Source organism: Vanellus vanellus, assembly GCF_965231255.1.
Source record: "Vanellus vanellus genome assembly, chromosome: 1".
NCBI lineage: Eukaryota > Metazoa > Chordata > Aves > Charadriiformes > Charadriidae > Vanellus > Vanellus vanellus.
In genome coordinates this window covers 108,784,703-108,799,740 of record NC_138905.1, presented here as the reverse complement: position 1 = coordinate 108,799,740, position 15,038 = coordinate 108,784,703, and the positions used below count along the sequence as shown (strand labels likewise).

The window sequence follows — 15,038 nt, the reverse complement described above, 5'->3', positions numbered from 1 at the left end:
TCAGTTATTGAGATAAATGAACATGCACATGTAGCGTAGATAGTGTTGCATACAAATTTCATTCTGTTGCCTTTGGCACTCGTTTGAGAACAGAAGAGATATGTCCTTTATCATCCAGAAATCTAGTAATGGTGAAATTTCAATGGGGATTTGAGGCATGAAGAATGAAAAAATAAAGGTGACCTGCAAATACACATTTTTCAAGAATCTGTGTGCATTTTTATATTGTTGACTGCCTGAACTGGTAAGCATGAGAAGAGAATGTAAGATATATCTAGAAGTCTATCTATATTTACTCCTGTTTTACATTTCCCTAAATCACAGAAAGCTATTTATTTCCAATTAATCTATGCAAAGGATTTTAAAAAACAATTTTAGAAAGATTTCGACATGCGTTTTGGAGTATTTGTATATCCAGGTACATATGCAGAAATATATCCTTTGCACGTGTATCAATAGTGAATGCACTGGATTTAACAAAGAAATGTATTCACATATCACAAGAATTTACCAACTCAGCTGATGATTTCAAACCCATGTAAACTGAAAGCAGTGATTTTCATACGTCTTAAGAGCTTAAGTCCTACTGACATTCAGTAGCATTTGTGCTCCTCTGTGATTTTAGCACTTAAGAAAATTCCATTCAAACCCATTACAATATGATCCAACTGTGTATTTTGCACAGTTTGTAACCTCCAGCAAGAACTATCCTAGGGATGTCTTCTAGGAATCACTGCAAGACTCTCTTCACAGCATAGATGGAGAGAAGCATTAAAGCAGAAACATTTGAACAACTAAAAAATCATTGAAAGCTGCTTTTCTTCCAAGTTATTTGAGGTTTACATGAGGAAGGAGAGGCAGAGGAAACATCCCCTCATGGACGCTGAGGCAGACTTCTAAAGACGTGACATGCCTACTGTAGGAAGCTGTGCTTCTAAGGTGGAATTCTGAATTAGTTTGTTTTATTTTTCCTAGGGGTTTGCCTTTGTTGATCTTTTTTGTTTGTTTTGTTTGTTTGTTTGTTTGTTTGTTTTTGTTTTCCTTAAAACAGAAGAAGGCTTTAAAACTTTAGCTACCATGATGGCTACGCCACTTTAAATTGTGATGAATTACACAGCGACAATAAAATGTACCACAAGTGCATGTGGAATTACGTACGTCTGCAACTAGAGCATTCACAGATGGCTAGAAGAAAGTGTACTACTGCTGTTGGGTCACTACCGAAGTTTTCCATTAAATTTTAACAATCAGGTACCTCCCATCTCACTAAGATTGATCAAGTCCTTCTATTTATTAACAAGACATTGCAAATCAAATCTGTAGCTATGACACATTTACGTTCTCTATGTGCAACCTTTGCCACTTTTTCTCTAAATAGGAAATCCTAGAAATACCTATGGACTGTAGACCAATGGCTTTAAGTAACAAAGTACACAATGAAATACATGCATGTGAGTTTTTGTAGGACCACATAAAGAATCACTGCTACGTTTCACTGGTTATGAACTTACTAAGACAATAAGTCCAGTACTGTAAGTTCATATCCAGTATTTAAAGCAGTAAACAGCAAAATCACCTTTGGCAGCAGTATCTGAAATCCTGCAAATCAGAACTATTCATAGTCTGTGGATGCTTAACAGTTAAGGCGTTTTAGTTTGAGTACTTTGGCTCTTCTCATATTTGTGCCCCTGTCCCAGAATATGCCAGCTGGACTTTATAGTAGGAAATGATATAATGGTTTGAAAAAGTGACAGGCAGTGTAACATTTCATCCCAAACCTCCGGAAGAGTTGTTACCATCTTGAACACAAAGTCTTTTTTTCCTAGTAAACAAGATATAGCAAACAGTTTTACTACACTACTCTGGTAGATACTACATATCATGGGAAAAGAATTGCTTTGCTAACTGCCAAGCTTTAAGTCCAATTTTGAAAAGATGGAAGTAAGTATCATGTTTCATTTACATGGAAATGATGCCAAGGCACTTCTTGACTTTTCACGCCCCTTCAGGATTTTGTTCTGTTCTGTGCCTACCAGCAAATTTATCAGGGCTGTGCAAGTAAAGGATTCAAGAATAGCACTAAATACTGATGAGAGAAAAAGATTGTGATCAGCGGTTCACAGATGATCTTCAGTTGCCTGTAACACGTATGGATTGTTGTATGTACAGTAAGAGAATATATGATAGCATGGTGACTTACAAAGACTTATTGAAAGCTATTTTCTATGACCTGCCTGCCTGACCACATTTTGCTCCTCATGAGTAAATTGTTCATTCAAGCAAGTCCACTTCATTTATTTCTTTAAACAACAGTTGGAGATGTTCATACAGAAAACTCTAGTCACCCACAGAGTTAACTAGGTCCAGAATTGTAAATTATGGCCACCCAGCAGCAAAAAATCATATACAAATAATGAATCAACTCGGTCAGCCAATAAATCAAATCCATAAAAACTTACCCAAGGGTTCTACAACATACCACCAAGTATTCACTATAGCTGTACACATATATAATTATTCTACAACCATATTTTATATATCTATGCATGTTGTGTGTGTGTTAATTTCTGCACGTATAAATTCCTACCCATCTGTCTGTGTTAAGAAATATTTTTTTATATGTGGGTGATTAATTTACTTTTCACAGAAATGGGCTATGAAATACGAGAAAGAACGAAGCCATGAGAGAAATGCTTGGAAAGTCCAAATATAAAGGTGACTAGCATTTTTTTAACTTCCTTGTAGCTCCTAATTTCATTCTATTTAATATATGAAATCTGCTCTGTTGCAAAATAATTCTCAAGCAAACTTAAATCCATAAGAAAATGAAGTTTAGATTGCAGAGTGAAATACTGAACTCTGTATAGCCAGGCTTTTTGCATATGTAATGTCACAAATTTCACATATTTAAGTCTTCTACAGTACAGCATACATAATATATTTCATTTAAATGAAATATGACAGGCACGCGATATTAACCAGTCAGACATGGTCTTTTCTTTAAAAGTTTACTGTCTCATTATAAATGACAATAAAACAGTTAAAGAACAAGGCAAGTACAGGCAACTGTAATTAATAGTGTCACCAATGGTAGATACAAGTAAAATGGAGTTTTTATTTCTTACTTACTAAGCACAGAGTTTGCTCACTTCCCTCTATGCGGTCTAGCATCCCAAAGCAGATTAGTATATCCATATTATGCTATAATTACAGCATAGGCTGTAAGGCATGGAATGTCAGCAATAGAAGACAATTTTGCAGTTTTAATGAAGTTGAATAAAAAAAGTATAAATGAATACCTACCTTACATTTTTATTTTAAAATGTGTATCTTGTTCCAAGCCTGGTGAATCCCACATGTTCTTCCCTACCTATTATAGCATGCTTAAATAGCAGACACTAGACATCAACACGTTTGGAATAGGCCTTCAACAATGATTAAAGTTTGTTCTTGTTCAACTTCAAAGTTCCAACAGAGGAGTCTGTCCTGCTTTTGGTTCTATTCTCTGAAACCCCAGGAAGGTACATGCTGCTACCTCCAGATCAAACACACAAAAAAATCTATTTGAAAGAAGTTTAAAATATTCTTTCAAGTGGTCTCCCTGTGCTGTACATCTGTCATGACAAAGTGCAAGTCAGTTGTTCCCCCCTACCATTCAGACCAACAAAACAGTCTTGCAATGATGACAGGCCTGAAGGTAGAGTCTATGAAGGCTAGTGCAAAATGCATAGGAAGATAGTTTTACTTGAAAAGAAAGAGCATTTAAGGTAGACAAAATGGCAATAGATTCAAGCTACTGCTTCTGGCACTCCTGCCAATCCGGCCACGATACATCAGAATCAGATTCAAATCCACCCATGAGACTGCCTTCCCCTCTTTTATGGCCTCGTTATTAATACTGTATCTACAAGAAGATGGATATCTACAAAGGCTTAAGGGTTATCTGTGTCCAATTGTGACTTCAGAGGCAGCTGAGGGTTATTCAGCCCTTGGCATTATCACAAGACACCGAATATCAGAATTACCATATGTGTTTGATACTTCACCCAACTAACAAGATCATGGAAACAGCCAAGATATATGCAGTATGTCATAAATCAACTTCAGAAAAGGAAAAAAAAAAACATACCTCAGCATATACAATTTTCAGAAGTTTAAAATTGTAACAATCCCTAACTTAGTTTCCACAAACATTTGGCTTTTGTTAATCACAAAGGAAGATATAATTCAAAATAGGCTGTACTGGCTCACATTAATCAGAACTAATTTCTGAACAGACAGCTATGTTTATATGAAAATATTTGAACCAGTAAAATACTTTTCTGAAATGTTTTCACAGCTACAATACAAAACATTTACTATGTAATACTTCCTTTCTTATTATAAACCAAGATTAAATTCCTCTTACAACAAAAGCATGTTACAACTACCTTTATGGCCTTAAATCTGCTCTACCAAGATCTAAAAAAGAAAAAAAAAAAACCCAAAAGGTGGCAAAGGTGGCAAACACTTGTCTTAGAAATTGTTTTTCACAATGCTATTACTGAGTACAGAAAACACACTAAACTCTAAACTTAACTAACGGGCAACACATAAGCACATCCTATGGGTCAGTAAAAAGTATATGGAACTAACCAATCTTTCTGCAACGCACAAAGTCCAATGTAGGAACAACACGTATGCAATGACAACTAGAATATTTCTGCAAAAATGTAAATTTAACCTCATGCATGAATCTCCCCTGGATGCACTGGTGCATATATAGCTTTCACTGCAATCAGTGATTGAAATCAGAAATAAAAGTGAACTTGAACTGAACTCAGTGTCTGGTATGTCTTCATTTCTCTCCCCTGAAGCAAGTCAGATGATTTGAAGTATCTGTTACACAGGAATTTTCTTTTAAGCATCACCACCACTGTGTTATTTACACTCTTCCACGGATAAAGTCCCAGACCAGCTGGGGTTAATTTGCCACAGAAAATCTCTCAGTTTTTAATTATGTCACCTAAAGTATCACAAATATCATATGGAAAAATAATCCTAATAAACCACAAATTTTAAAACATATAAAAAAATCCTACCTGGTAACCATAAAAGAAACAACATAGCTCAAATCTACAGAGGAATTTAGCCACTGAGAGTGCCTACACTGCAAAAGACAGACACAAGGCCACTCTGCCGGGCTGTGTCAAAAAGTCACCAAGAATAAAGCCAAGGACGGTTTCAGGGCAGCTCTCCAGGGACCACAAGGGATCATTTACACGACCAAACCAGACTCTGCAGTCACTTTGCATGCTGCAGAGTACTCCTAAACCCTGCACACGTCACCGAGGGGGAAGGAGTACCACCACCATGCCGTTTCGGAGGCGTACAGACTCTCCTGCTGATTTCAAAGGGATTTCAGTTCCTAACTGTCATTGTAGGTATTGACCAACAGTGTCTTACTTTTCTAAGCCTGAAGTTAATGTTGGCAGGACAATGACATGGATTTAAGACAACTCGACATCATGGGGTGTATTTCATCAATAAGAAATTTCCTACTTTCCCCTAAGGAAAGAAGAGCTGTGCAGAGCACGAGTCTCCAACAGCAGAGTCCTACCTTTCAACTTCAAAGCTTAGAAGCATTGGTAGATAAAACTTCTCTAAGACTTGTAATCTGATGAAAGACCTTTCTCAGAGCACAGACCTGTCACAGCCATCGTGCCAAAATGTGGGATTTTTCAAGATCCTGATATAGGGTCTTCTAAAGGGAACTGTTCTGACAGGACTCAAGTTATCAAGAGCTTTGAAGTAGACGTTCATAGGTCATCTTCTATGATGAGCTCCCATAAGAAACTGAAAGGCCTTTAATATGCAAAACCAAGGTTCTTCTAGACTTAAAAGAACAACTGTGAAACAACAACAAAATCACCACAGTCAGAGAAGGGAGAATAGAAATAAAACAAAATTGCTCAAAATTTTTCTTGCCTCGACGAGAAGGCATATCACCTCTGAGACCGGCTGTCCACTGCTGGCTCCTCACTGAAGGGGATACGAATTACGGGCTCCCAGATCCTTCCCGTGACCGTTGCACTTCCTGCACTCGATTGCCTGTGAAAGCTTTCCTCCCTGGAGCTGGCACAGCAGCTTCCCAAGGGAAGAAGGCATTTCTCTCTTCCTCTGGGGGTAAACCTGAGCCCTTTATGGCATAGAATACAAACTGAGAACCAAACTAAGCAAATACAATTTGTCACAGGTGGCGAAAATGCAGTCAATTCTTTCATATATTTCCAAGTCCATATTTTGACAGTTTTAAATTTTGAGATGGATTTGACTTCTCATTCAAAACATTTTCTTTTGAAATTTTACAATCGGGTTTACTGCCAAAGAAGTATTGGCACTACCAACTAAGCACTACAGATACACAAATATTTTGCAAAATGTAACCTTGAAAAAATATAAAATGTTTTCTAACATAAATACCAAAAAACTGCTGATTCTCCGACTTTTGACCAAGATGTCATAGAAATGAGATCATGCCGCAAAAAAAGCCCACAAACCTGGCTTAAGTTTCTATTGCATTTGTCTCTGAGTCTAAGCTTAGTACAACTCTAACTTTTATACTAAGACTACGCTGGACATACAGAGTTGTGAAAACATTAAATCTTTCACATCATTTGTTTAACACTTCCAAAAAAAGGAACACATGCACCACATTGTTCATTTTTCATGACCAGTTAAACACAGAAGTCATATATTAATCTGCCACATTTCACTCTTCCATCAGCAATCACTGCAGCTCTTGTGCCTGCAGCACGTACAAATCATAAATCACAGATTTCCTTGTATTTTTTGTGGTCTGCACACAACCTTTGTGTTACACAACTGAAGTAAAAACCTGCAACCATAGGCAAACACAAGCAAATCTGACTCTAACTTTCATTTTAATTGAAGGAACGCTGAAAAGCCACTGGGCTAGACATTACAGCTATCGATAAGGTCCCTACTTGGAAGATGCTAAAATTTAAACTTAAAAAGAATAAGGAGGAGAATGTATACACAGAAAGGTAAAGATCAAATCCTCCAATTTCCCCAGCCCACACAGCAGCCCTGTGTCATTATTTTCATTTTTGCGCTCAATTTTAGATCCTCCAGAAAGGCTCAACAGGCAGTGAGTGACCTGCAGGTCCCAGTCTGTTCACAAATGTTCTGCCCTCTGTTGCCACAGGGGACTACACAATATAAGCTCATCTTTAGCAATGGACAGTGAAGCCAGGAGCTACTTGGAGTTTCTCCTACTCTTAAAATAAGCCAGCACAGGTTGCAGTCAAGCAGAACAAAGCATACAGTGTTCCCATTCTCTACATTTACTGGGATCATTGCTCCCTGATGCTCACATGTTTCCCATCGCCATCCGTTAACTATGATACCCTCTGAGAGTTGTTTGTGGGCTACTGCTAGGCTCACCACTGAGAAATAAGGCTCCAGTGCCAGCAGGAACAGGCTGCCTACCAGTTCTGCTCTTCCCACTCAGCCCTTGCCTTCAGAGCAGCGAACCGCTTATTGCTCAGTGTGTAAATGGAAGTGGTTACAGTGTGAATAGCCAAGGAGAAGGAAGAGACTGAAGCCCAAAGAATGGTGCCTCTACCCTTCCCTTGTCTGCTCGCTGTCGGGGGCTGCCAAGGCTATTCAGAGGGGCTCTGGAGCCCTGCTGGGATAATTGCTTCCTTTGCAGCAGTTTCTTGCTATTCCTCTCAGATGCCACGGTGGGTTTAAACTCCTGGCACGATTTTTTCTTGTTAAAAGGGTATTGTAAACTGCACCGATGGAAAAGGTGGAGAAAAAAAAAAAAACATGGCTGGAAAGGGAGAGAAACTGTTCTGGATGCTGGAAATATCAGCTGCTCAACTTTTTCATAGAATCATAGAATCAGAACGGTTAGAGTTGGAAGGGACCTTAAAGATCACCTAGTTCCAACCCCCCTGCCATGGGCAGGGACACCTCCCACTAGACCAGGTTGCTCAAAGCCCCATCCAATCTGGCTTTGAACACTTCCAGGAATGGGGCATCCACAGTTTCTCTGGGCAGCCTGTGCCAGTGTCTCACCACCCTCACAGTAAAGAATTCCTTCCTGATATCTAATCTAAATCTACCCGCTTTCAGTTTAAAACCATTACTCCTCGTCCTATCACTACACTCCCTGATAAAGAGACTCTCCCCATCTTTTCTGTGGGAAGGAAAGGTGCTGGATGGCCGCTATAAGGTCTCCCTGGAGCCTTCTCTTCTCCAGGCTGAACAACCCCAACTCTCTCAGCCTGTCCTCATAGGAGTGACGCTCCAGCCCTCTGATCTTCTTTGTGGCCCTCCTCTGGACTTGCTCCAACAGGTCCATGTCCTTCTTATGTTGGGGTCCCCAGAGCTGGATGCAGTACTTCAGGTGGCACCTTATGAGAGCAGAATAGAGAGGCAGAATCATCTCCCTTGACCTGCTGGCCACACTTCTTTTGATGCAGCCCAGGACATGGTTGGCTTTCTGGGCTGAGAGGGCACATTGCCAACTCATGTTGAGCTTCTCATCAACTGACACCCCCAGGTCTTCTCCTCAGGGCTGCTCTCAATCCATTTTCTGCCCAGCCTGTATTTGTGCTTGGCATTGCCCTGACCCACGTGCAGCACCTTGCACTTGGCCTTTCTGAACTTGAGGTTTGCATGGGCCCACCTCTCAAGACTGTCCAGGTCCCTCTGGATGGCATCCCTTCCCTCCAGCATGTTGACTGCTCCACACAGCTTCGTGTCGTTGGCAAACTTGCTGAGGGTGCACTCAATCTCGACATCTATGTTGCCAACAAAGATGTTAAATAGTACCGGTCCCGGTACTGACTCCCGAGGAACACCACTCTTTGCTGCTCGCCACTTGGGCATCGAGCTGTTGGCTGCAACTCTCTAAGTGCGGCTATTCAGCCAATTCTTTATCCACCAAGTGGTCCACCTGTCAAATCCATGTCTCTCTAATTTAGAGACAAGGATGTCCAATGCTTTGCACAAGTCCAGGTAGGTGACATGAGTTGCTCTTCTCTCAGCCACCAATTCTGTAACACCATTGTAGAAGGCCACCAAATTTGTCAGGCATGATTTGCCCTTAATGAAGCCATGCTGGTTGTCACCAATAACCTTATTTCCATGTGCCTTTGCATAGTTTCCAGGAGCATCTGCTCCGTGCTCTTGCTGGGCACAGAGGTGAGACTGACCAGCCTGTAGTTACCCGAGTCTTCCTTTTTTCCCTTTTTAAAAAATGCAGGTTATGTTTCCCCTTTTCCAGTCAGCGGGAACTTCACCAGACTGCCACAACTTCTCAGATATGATAGATAGTGGATTGGCGACTTCATCTTCCAGTTCCCTCAGGACCCGTGAATGAATCTCATCAGGTCCCACAGACTTGTGCACCTTCAGGTTCCTCAGCTGGTCTCGAACCTGGTCTTCTACAGTGGGCACTTCCTCATTCTCCCAGTCCCTGCCTTTGCCTTCTGCAACTTGGGCGGTGAGAACCGTTGCCGGTGAAGACCGAGGCAAAAAAGTCATTTAGTACCTCAGCATTGTCCATGTCCTGGGTGACCAGGTCTCCTGTTTCCTTCCTGAGTGGGCCCACATTTTCCTTAGTCTTCCTTTTGTCCCTGACATACGTATAGAAGCTTTTCTTGTTGCACTTCTTCAATTTGTGTTTACAAAGCAAACTACACTACGATCTAGCTGACCAAGTTCTGTATGGAAATCAGTGTCTCCTGTTTATGGCACTTCACTATTGGTGGAATGGGCTTGTAAAAATGACAGAGAAATTGAAATTACTCAGCACTTTCATTTTCCCAGTTTCTCTTGCAGCTGTGTCCATGCCTTTTTTGAAACTAGTACTATCTTAACATAAATAAGAAGCTTTGATGCTTCCTGTATGAACAGCGTAAAAACACATAATGAACAGGAAGTGATCTTTACATAAAACTGAAAATGTTACCTGATCAGATTTCAGTTTCTTTGGTATGAATTACCTTTTTTATGACAGCAACAGGGAGTTAAAAACTGCAATTGTATTCCCATAGTAAACATTCCTCCCTAAAAACACAGAAACAGCCACACTATGCTTCCAAAACAGATACAAACCCAAATGTTCTGAAGTCTAAAGTAAACACTTAACTAAATTTTAAAGACATTACTGTTTCTTTGCCAGCTACTTAGCACAACAAACAGAAAAGAAGATACACTTTAGCATTTGGCTCATTCTGAACAAATTTTTCAAAAGCAGACAGCTAAAGTTAGGAGTCCTTGGCTGTTGGGTAAGGTAAGGGGCAGTCAACACTTCTGACTATCAGATGCACGTATTGACATGTCTAGGTAGTCAAGTTTGCAATTCCACTTTCAAAATCTGGTCCTGAATGCAGGATGCTGCCTGTAGCCCATGGCATGCAATACACTGAGTGCCATCCTGACTGATCGGGTACCATTTAACAAATGGGACGAGTAAGGGCTGCCCTCAGCTGAAGTCCCACCAAGGTCTGAACTCACCAGTCCTGAGACACTTTATGACTCCAATCAGTGCCCCAAATACATAAAAATATTTATGACTGGCTTTTCTCTGTGTTGTTCCCGCTACTGCAAATTTTTCCTTTTCTGACTTCCTTCCCATGCTGATGCACCTCAAGGAAAGATAAGGAAAATGATGCAAAAACACATACAGTAAAGAATGCTGGGGAAAGTTGATGTATGTGAACAGGCACGGAAGACAGTATTTAAAGGACTGTCTTGATAGTATCTATGCAAACAAAAGACCTTATCAATAAGCTTCCTTAGCTTTCTTGCCTCCATTTCCAATATAAACAAACATTAACCGGATCAACCACTACTGCAATATGTAAACAAATTTCAGTAGGTCATATCAGTACCCTGATGTCTGCACCAAGGTATACCCTTACTGAAAATTCTGTTCAGTTAAGTTCACAATTGTTTATCTTGGAGGACATGTTTGTTCCAACATTGATCCACTGGTTTCACTTTTATGTCCAGAAAAGGTAATGAAATGATACTTGCAAATTCATTTTAATGGGAGACTAGTAACTTATTTTTCAAACCCCAAATAAACATTCAGAAATTAAGGGAAAAAGCTCTAAAATCCCTAAAATAGTATGATAAGCACAAAACCAAAATAGTCAGCTGAACTAAGACTTCATCAACTGTGCATTGTACTTCACCTTATACTATTGGGGGTTATACTTCATGTACTTCATAAACACTTTTTATAAGACAGCAATATTGTTGATTTTTTTGAAGAAAAAAGAAAGCCAAACTCTACTGGAAATGGAAGTCAGACATGACCAGAAAAGTCGTAATTTTAGAGAATGTTTGATATATAGAGAAAAAAAGCGTTCTGATGATTCTCTTCACCTTTCAAATAATTCCATGTGATCCTACACATTTGGCAGAAGTGCCATAAAATCTTAAGAAGTTTTGTCCTTTGATGAGATCCGCTTTCAGTGAATTGCAATTAAATGCTACATATTTTCTCGAGACCTAAATTTTGGCAAGAAATGTTTGGTAGCATATAATATGAATTTCTACTGTTTTTCGCAAAAAAGCTTAAATATTCTTAGACTTCTGAACACAGAAATTCTGGAAAATCCTATTACATCCAAAATTTTGTTCAGTACTTCTAAGAACTAAAGAATAAATGCTGTACTATAGATATTATTACTGACACTTTCAAACATCCATGCAAAGAACAATCTGATATTCAGGCCATTCTACGCATACAATATTAAAATACTATATGTGCTGTATTTAGAGTTGCCTTTAATAATGTGTTAGATTTTGATCTAGGCTTATTCTGCTCACACAGCAAGCTAATTTCGTAGTGGGATTGCCTGGAAATACACCACAAAGGTATGAGCTTATGATCCTAGTAGTAACTTTTCAACAAATGCTTAGGAGAAATTCACCTTGAAGTGGAGGACAGGTTCTCTGCTGAGCCTGGCATATTTGTAGCCCAAAGCAGCAACTCTGGTCCTGACACGTAAGAGGAGGAGAAAACCAAAGCAGGAAGAGGGATTTAATGAGATGAACACTTCCTTGAGGAGTGGAAGACCAGAAGCTCATTAAATGGGAATTTGGAAGAAGGTATACATATAGGATTCCACCGGAAAGAAATGTTAGATGCTAAATTAGTCAGCTAGGCACGAAGATATTAGAGTGGTTTGAAGTATTGTTTCTTCTTCTGTATGATCATGTGGTTAAATGGTTTCAGAAAGCTCCTTTGTGTCATTTTCAACTAATGTTCAAACACTTGCAAAGGGAAAAAAACATTGGATCACACCTGTTACTACTGACTATTATAAGTCTCCAGACAAGTCTAAAAGAAGGAAAATGTCATAAATCTAACTGAAAGGAGTAAGTGATTTAAGGCTTGCTACCTAAAAGATTGTGTTCAAAGTGTTTATAGAGAGGACAGAAAAGGATACAATACTGTTCCATCAATATCTCAAGTCTCTTAACTGAATGTAAAGTGGACATAGAATAACTTCGCCTATAGTCTGAATGCTGCAGACAGGTACCTAGGTGTAATGCCTGTAGACCTATTTTAAAGACTGCATTTTGTAGAAAGTAAGGAGGAAAGAATACAAAGGTAAAACCTAGCAGACTATGTGCTGCTTGGGATTAAAAGTAATCTCCTCCATCAGCAGAAACAAAATTTGCATTGGTATTCTCCACTGCACCTGAATAAATAGGTCATCTTTACCTTATAAAGCATTTCAACATTAGCTAGTGTCAATTCTCCAACGAGAATATGTGGAATTCATTTGAAACAATGTAGGAGGGAGAATACATCCTATTTTGGTGTCTGTTCCTTTTATTGTTTCATGAACACAGAACTGATGGCCATTAACAGCATCCAGAAGTAAATGTGGCCAATCAAATGGCCCGTGTGTTTTATCAGAGGACAATCTTGGAAAAAAAATATAAAATCTGCTAAGAGCACATTTATAGGGTAAAACAAATTAAGCCAGTATTTTTATACATATTTGGAAAATCCGTGTCAACAGACTTCTTTTATAAAAGACTTCCCCTGGCTAGATATCAGTCCCACAGACAAGAACAGTAGTGCAAATATAATTTTCTGGGTTAGCAAACCAAAACCCATTTTAATTATAGTGCGCCAATTATCCAACATGGTACCTTGGTAAGTCAATTCCAAATAAACAAAGTGTCCTTAACCTTTCAGTAGCTAGAACTTATCCCACAAAGACAGTACTTCATGATGTCCTTTTGTCTGTCACCACACACTTTTCTTCACTGTGTAGCTATGTAGTATTGTAATCAACAGTTCAGGTATGAATCTGCCAAAAAATTTTTCCTCATCTTTTTATTTTTGCTTATAGTCATATGGTTGGTTTTTTTAAAAATTTAGGACAAAAACTACAGAGATAAAGCTGTAAGCTTTAAAATTTCACATCTACTTTAACACAAAATTAGGAAGAAATTCTCAAAAATCATCAAAACATACTCCTATGAAAAAGCAATGAGAGACTGAGGCTTCTGTTTAAGTTGTCTGAAACAGTATAGGTTGATAAAGGCTCCAAATGAACAGGTATCCTGAACATCACAAGATGTAATGATGTGTTAACCTTGGAGACAGTCAGAACAGAAGGGTCAAAGGTTCAGCTGGCATCCCTGGGGGTGATCCTTCAAGGTGAATTTGAGACTCATTGACAGGGCAGCATAGTAAAACTGACACTGCAGTCTAAGAAACCTGTATGTTACGAAGAATAAGAACTGCCTTTTTCTTGAACTTTATAGTCATAACAGTAGAAGAAATGGCCTTTGTTAAGATGGTTAACATAGGGAGAACACAGTTCGTACCAGCTGAAATCCTGAAGGCGAATATTTCCAAAGGTTCTATTTTTGAATTGGACATAATTAGCAAAGCAGGCTCACAGGCTTATTTTACTCTGGTTGCTCCAGCTACTCTTAATTTTGTGACTTTTAAAAGTTATTTTCCCATGTCCTTCTTAAAATGTCCAGATTGCTCAAATTAAGGTTTCTCCTCCTACTGAAAAACCTATTACAACTACCTAAATTTGCTAGCTTCAAGAATAACAGATACAATAAATGACCTCTTATAGAATCATAGAATCATAGATTATACCACCAAAGCCTTTGATTTTGGATGATAAAAGTAGAGTAACAGCTATCACCCCCAGTTAGGTAATTCCTAATATTTAAGAATGACAAACGCAAAAGATACCGGCAAGACACATAACATGGAAATCTTCTTAATAGAAAGTCTCATTAGGACAAAAATGAGAATGAATATGGAGTATGTCCAATAAAACTCCAGCTGGCAAAAGGAAAGTAACTTAATGACAAACAAGCCACTAACAACAAAAAGTGAAGCAGTAACAACAACAGAAACAAAAAGATGAAGAATGTCAACTCATTAAGCACTTCAAAAAGGGGCTTTTCCCTTGTTAGAAATTATACTATATACTTTCTTGGAAAGGGTGAAATATTAGCCTCAGTGAAGACAATTGTAATACACTGATTTCAGTAGTGCCAGAATTTCAAACTGAGAGTTCAGAATGTGTGCAAAGTATATGTTTGTGGAACATACTAACCATAGTCATTGTGACTGAAAATTTTCCAGGAGTTATAATTATGCAAAGTACCTACTATAAAGACATTCCTAGTTTACTAAAAAAACTTTTGAGATCCTTGAATATAAGGGACAATAATTCAAAACCACTTTGACACTTCAGCATATAACTTGAATGGTAAAGCGATGTTTTCTTGCAAAAAAAAAGAAAATCTTGAAGTATTGCTACATCCTGCAAGTATTATACAATCACAAACACCTTGAGTGGAGCATGGCCTGAGCATGTAAGTTAGAATATTACTGTACTGTTTTGCCTACAAAAAAGAGCCTATTCATGATTTAGGATGTAATAACACTTTGCACTTCGGCAAAGTGGCGTAACAAAGCTTTGTTGCAATAGTGTCAGGCTGCTTTACATGTAGGAATG

General features: G+C 38.7%; 1 protein-coding gene across 1 annotated transcript in view; it reads right to left on the bottom strand.

Moving 5' to 3' along the window:
- The window catches only part of ROBO1 (roundabout guidance receptor 1), a gene marked incomplete at its 5' end in the record, with an annotated part of 544,235 nt that overhangs the window by 89,214 nt on the left and 439,983 nt on the right, over window positions 1-15,038 (bottom strand). The gene's annotated exons all lie outside the window — the stretch shown is intronic.